Source organism: Lissotriton vulgaris, chromosome 8 (assembly GCF_964263255.1).
Source record: "Lissotriton vulgaris chromosome 8, aLisVul1.2, whole genome shotgun sequence".
NCBI lineage: Eukaryota > Metazoa > Chordata > Amphibia > Caudata > Salamandridae > Lissotriton > Lissotriton vulgaris.
This window is the reverse complement of record NC_141696.1, coordinates 81768109-81774108: the sequence shown is the minus strand read 5'-3', so window position 1 is coordinate 81774108 and position 6000 is coordinate 81768109. Positions and strand designations below refer to the sequence as shown.

Sequence of the window (6000 nt, the reverse complement as noted above, 5' to 3'; positions counted from 1 at the left end):
TATGATATCCACCAAAGGCCACAAAAGAAAGAGATGGCTGGGGCACAACAAACCTATGGCTTAAGCCTTAAGGGAACATGTGCGCCCCGCTTCCTGTGCCCCATGACTCCTCTTGCTCCTCAGTGTTTGTTGAGCCCTACCTGGCGCTGCTTTCTAGGACTGGAAGTGCAATGTGTGGCGGCCATCTTGTCTGAGGCGGAATTGGTTAACCGCCACTTTAATGAAGCGGCGCTCTTCTGCCTCCACTGTGCCAGTATTGTTGTGCGCTGGTTTCTTTTCTGGATATCACCCGGGCTTCTAACGAGAGCAGACAAGTGCCTGTTGTCCAGGAAGGGCCTGAAAACGCCACTGTTCCCAAAGACATTGATGGCGCACAAGCCGTTCCAAGATGGCCGCCGCGCTGTTCGTCGCTCCCAGTGTTGTGCTCCCGGCGCAGGTGGTATGCCCCGCCGCACTTCCGGTGCTGTGCTGCTTCTATCTGTGCGGGGGAGGTGGCGGGCCACGCGAACAACAGGTGAGGGGGTGGGGGAGGAGTGCGGCGCCGGGGGCGTACAGCAGCGAGCCCTCCAGGGTGGGCGTGGCGCGGCCCTGGGGAGCTCCTGTGCAGGGCGGGACGGGAGGCGTGCTCCTAGCGTCCAGCAGGCTTCTAAGCGGGTGGTCTGTGACACCACCAGGCTCCGCTGATGCTCACCGTCACCTCTCTGTACACCTCACTCACCTCTGCTCACTAAGGAGTTCCCCACACTTTATGCCACCCGCCCTATGCACTGTTCCCAGGCTTGAGCATTTAACCCACACACCACTTCTGCAGGTCTAATTGCATCACTAGAAACTAACCAGGATAAAACCAGGGTATTTGATAATAGACTTAGGTGGTCAATCTACTTTTTATTTTCTATTTAGTTAAGTATGTTTGCATACCACGGACTAGATTGGAGTGAAAGACGCTTTACAGTATTACTGGTTGCAAATTACATTTCAAAATAAAACATATGCCGTAATAAACTAGGTAAAGGAATAACCTACAGGTAGACGTTAAGGATACTGGTAACATATTGTTAAAACTATGCTAAAATTATTGCTCCAAGTATGTTCAGTATCTGTCCAATTTTACGTTCTCTCATGGTGCAAAGTGATGTATTCACTGACGTTAGGCGATCAACAAAAACAGAGTGGGAACACTTGTGCACAGTATATACTCATATCAGTGCCTTCAGTCGCCCAGACAGTAAATGAAATGCACACAAGTGAAGCATGCAGGTCTTTTTTTCTAGATCATTTTGCAAGCAAATAAGACAGACACCTTTGTTAGACGACTACTGTTTTGCGTTTGTAGGTCAGTACTTTTACTAAATAAAGTGTTTTTTCTGCATAAAGTGTTTTTTCTGCATAAATAAATAGCTGCTATACTGATTGTATCGGTACAGTTTCCCCTCTATCATCTGGTACAGTAGAGAATTCAACCATCAGAATACTTGGATATTCGTTAGCATGTGTGGTATGGGCTCTTGGGTGTTGGTATGAGTGCAGCGGTTGTAGAATGTGTGGGTGACGAGTGGTGTAAGAATGTTGATGGTTGAATTGGTAGCCTGGATCTACAGGAGTTAGAGATTGTTGTTGTAGGGTGGAGGTGTCGCTGTTACCCTAATACTGGAATAAAGGATTACTGGATTCAAATCACTTGGTGAACCATTGTCTTCTTTACAATGGCGACTAGCGGGAGCACAGCGACACCGGGGATGTGCTGGTTGTTGTATTTTTTCTACTTATTGATGGTTTTGAAGACCCCATGCTATTTTTATTGCCATAAATGACCTGATTTACGAAATTGCATATTCCTGCACGATGATCGTCTGAATCTAAGTGCCACCGATGGATGGATTTTCCTTCTTTTGGAAATATTAAAGAAGTAATCGTGACGTCTATCGAAGTTCTACGCAACTGTTCTAGGTCAACACGGCGGTTGACGGCAAGGCGTCGGAGTTGCTTAGCAACGCTCGAGGTTGTTTGGCATTGAAGCGCTTAGCAACAGCACATGCACACTGTTAGCGTCATTATGTGAGTAACGTGTTAGCAGAGTTCGAGGTTGTTTGGCATTGAAGCGCTTAGCAACAGCACGCACACAACGTCAAGCGTCCTTACGTGAGTAACGTGGTGGCCATTTTAAAAAACACAGCAGTCACTCCTGGATTATAGAAACTTCGCATCCTTTTAGGTAATGGCTTTTGGTATTGATCCTGGTTCTAGGAAACCGTAATAGTATTGCTATCAATTATTTGCAGAGCATTTCGAGGAGACTTATTTTTCATCCAGTTAACTGTCCGTGGTTGCCAATTCGGTGACAGGCACACCTCATCACAGAACTTTTGGTGACTAGTTTATTTACAAAATTGACTTGCAAACATGTGACTTGCGAACAATTTCTTTCCAAATTCCTTGAGTCAACTTACCTTGGTGAACTGTAATTTCTAATATTGAGGTTGTTTTTCTTTTCTTCTTGCTTATTAGCATTTAAACGATTCAACTTCCACCATTTTTTTAGCAGAATTGGGAGACCCTCCTATTGCGTGGGATTTATGGATTGATATGTTTGAGGCTTATGTAGAAGTTCTTGAGGAAGATGAATGTTCTGAAGAGAGAAAATTATCTCTTCTTAAACATAGACTAGGTGCTGTGGGGATGAGAGAGTACAAAAATGTACCTGTGTTAGATAATGCTGGTGATATTGGGGTTTATCAATATGCGATTAAACAGATGCATGAGAGGTTTGGCAGAAAAGTTCATGTAGTAATGGAGCCATTAAAATGTTATACTAGAAAGCAAAAAGTTGAGGAACCTATCGACCATTATGTTTCTGCTTTGAGGGGACTTGCGGTTACTTGCAAATCTGACTGTATGACCTTACGTGACCACATTTTAATGAGGACAAAGTCCAAGAAGATCCAAGAGAAATTGTGGTCATGTGGTAGTATTTCATTGAAGCCAGCTATTGAGGTTGCTAGGGGTGTTGAAGTTTCGGACCAATGCATAGGTGAAGTGAGTAATGAAAAGAGTGAATTAGGGAGTGAGAAAAGTAATGCCAGTCAAGTGAGTGTTATGAGTAAAGATATCAAGAGCAGAAGTAAAGGAGGTAGTAAAACAATTGAAAGCAATCCTAACAAAAAAATTGCTGAACCACGAAGATTTGTGTTATAGATGTGGTTCTAGTAGCCATTTAGCTAACTTCAATTGGTGCCCTGCATTAAATAAAGTATGTACTACATGCAAGAAGAAAGGTCATTTCAGTAGAGCATGTAATAGTTTTAAGAATAAAGTTAGTTTTATTCAAGACGAAGTGCATGATGATGAGTTGGAGAAGTGTTTAGCATTTATGATAAACCAGAGGTAGTTATAAGCAAGGTTAAAAAATTATCCACATGTATGGTGCGTATTGCTGCAGTGGAAGTAAATACTATGATTGATTTGTGTGCATGGTAAACAATTATGGGCATGGTGCTATTTAGGAAACTATGGCCCAGTAGGACATTGTTGGAGCCTGACGTGAATCCTGGCAGTTACCCCGGCCATAAGATTCCTTTAGAAGGGTATGTATTGGCAGATGTATGCTTTGGAATGAAGTCCTGTCGGGGCAAGGTTTATGTGGCCAATAAAGGTGAAACCATATTAGGATGGCCACATGTCGTTGATTTAGGTATTAAGATTAATGCTAGTTTGGAATTTCCTGTATTTGCTTTTGAGAATGGAAATGAAGGTGAAGACCCACAATCTAGTAATGTATATTCCACATTGAAGAAAATGTATTCTGATGTTTTCACTAATGGCATAGGTAAAATGGCGAAATTTAAACACAAGATTGTTCTACGAGAAGGTGTGTGTCCCATAAGACAAAAACTCAGAAATGTTCCTATCAATTATTGTGAAAAGTTTAAAAGGGATTCTTAAAAAATTGTGCAAGGACGAAATCATAGAGCCAGTGGAGAGCTCAGATTGGTCATTTCCCTTAAATCCAGTGGTGATTTAAGTTTATGTGTAGATTTGAGGAGTTTAAATGAAGCCATTTGGGTTGATACATTACCTCTTCCTAATTTACAAGAATGAACATCTTCTGTTGGAGGTTCTTCGTGGTTTTCAAAAATAGACTTACCAAATGCATATCATCAAATTGAATTACATGAAAGTTCAAAGCATTGTACAGTATTTATTACTTCTGAAGGCATGTTTAGATATCGGCGCATGCCGTTCGGACTAGCTAGCACATCAGCTGTTTTTCAAAGGGAAATGTCAAGAATATTGCGTGGGATTGAAGGTGCATGGGTTTTCCAAGATGACATTCAGATTTTTGGGAAGAATAAAGAACTTCATAACATGTATTTGCATTCAGTTTTGAGAGCTCTTAGGGAACCTGGACTAACAGGAATGAGAAGTATGTTTTTGGAAAACATACAGTGGAATACCTTTGTCACGGCATGGGTATTCAACCCAAAATTAGCCATGTTGAAGCAATTCTATCTGCTCCGGAACCGAAAAGCAAGGAACAATTAATGTCTTTTCTGGGATTTACTGAGTTTTATTCTCGGTTAATCGAGAATTATGCATCAAAAATGGAATCATTAAGAGCATTGCTCAAGAAAAATGCACCATTTGTTTGTGCGGGACCTACAACAAAAACAATGTTTTGAAAATGTCAAAAGAGAAATTTCTGTAACACTGTGTTTGAAACTGTTTATGCCATCAGCCGAATGTGTATTGTCAGTGGATGCTGTTATCACAAACGGCCACCGGTACACATTCCGGTAGCCTTGGGGTTGGAGAGGAAAAAAGACCGGAGTATGTCCTCCCTATGAATTATGCTTCACAAAAAATACTCCAACAGGATTGCACCCAGACAGAATGTCTAGTGGTGTTTAATCTGCAATGTTGGAGAAGACTACACTATGAGTGGTAGTAAAGATTAAACAAAAAAACACTCAAGGCAGGAAGGCCATGCTAATCATGTCAGTGTGTCTAGAAGGAAAAAAACACTATTTCTTTTTAATTACCCTCACACACCCTAGTGGTGTCATGCTTCATCATCTGGTCACACCGACCCCTAGAAGTCGGGCTGGGCTCAACCACAGTGTTTGGTAGCTCTTTGAATAGATGAAGAAAGGGGGCTTAAAGATTAAAAAACCTGTTAGACCCCTGGTTTCCCTTTATTCATGGGTCTGGCTGGATCAGTAAAACTCTAAAAAACTGGTCTTTATTGGATTTTTATGGTCCTAAGACCCTGGTGCCAACATGTTTCAGTTCAAAAGGGCCGTAAAGGTCCAGGACTTTCTTCAGGGCTGGAAATGGACCCCCTTCTATGTGTGGGGAGATAAAGGTTGGGAAGTCCCTATCCTATCCTTGTGGCGAGGGAAGAGTAGCTTCTCTTCGTATGTATGCGGCATCGGTCCCCGTCTCTCAGAGCCGGGGACCGATGCCGCAGTAGGTGTATGTGATGAGCGAGATCTCAAATTGAGCCCACATAAACACATTAATCGGTCCTGTGAGAAACTCGAAGCCCCCATAAATTGGACGGAGCCTGGCAAGACAGAGACATTTCACACATACGAGGAGAAGCTACTCTTCCCCCATTGTCGTGGTGTTCTGTACTTACAGAACCCCACGACATTGCAGCTGAATTTGCCTGTCACTATAAGACAGTGTACAAAAGGGGGTCTGATCGCCCGGAGGATGACTCGGTGGCACTCTTGACAGATATCAGGATGCCGGCACTCTCTGATGCAGTACGTGACCTCCTAGAGGCGCCACTCACCACGACAGAGGTGGAGCGAGCTATAAGCGATCTTCGTCCCGGAAAGGCCCTCGGGCCTAACGGCCTTCCGATTGAGCTCTACAAGCTCAAACATGACGGGGTCAGCCCCTATCTTAAAAGAATGTTTGAGGAAAGCAAGTCCAAAGGGATATTGCCTCGCGACCAAAGACTGGCTACGATTGTGGCAATTCCTAAAGAGGGTA

General features: G+C 43.1%; 1 protein-coding gene across 2 annotated transcripts in view; it reads left to right on the top strand.

Annotated features, from left to right (window-relative positions):
* The first annotated feature begins 333 nt into the window (after window positions 1-333).
* The window catches only part of LOC147693450 (uncharacterized), a 326887-nt gene continuing 321220 nt past the window's right edge, over window positions 334-6000 (top strand). For both annotated transcript variants that reach the window (XM_086933731.1, XM_086933730.1), the window contains exon 1: window positions 334-514. The gene's annotated coding sequence lies outside the window, so the exon portion shown is untranslated. The remainder of the gene's footprint in view (window positions 515-6000) is intronic.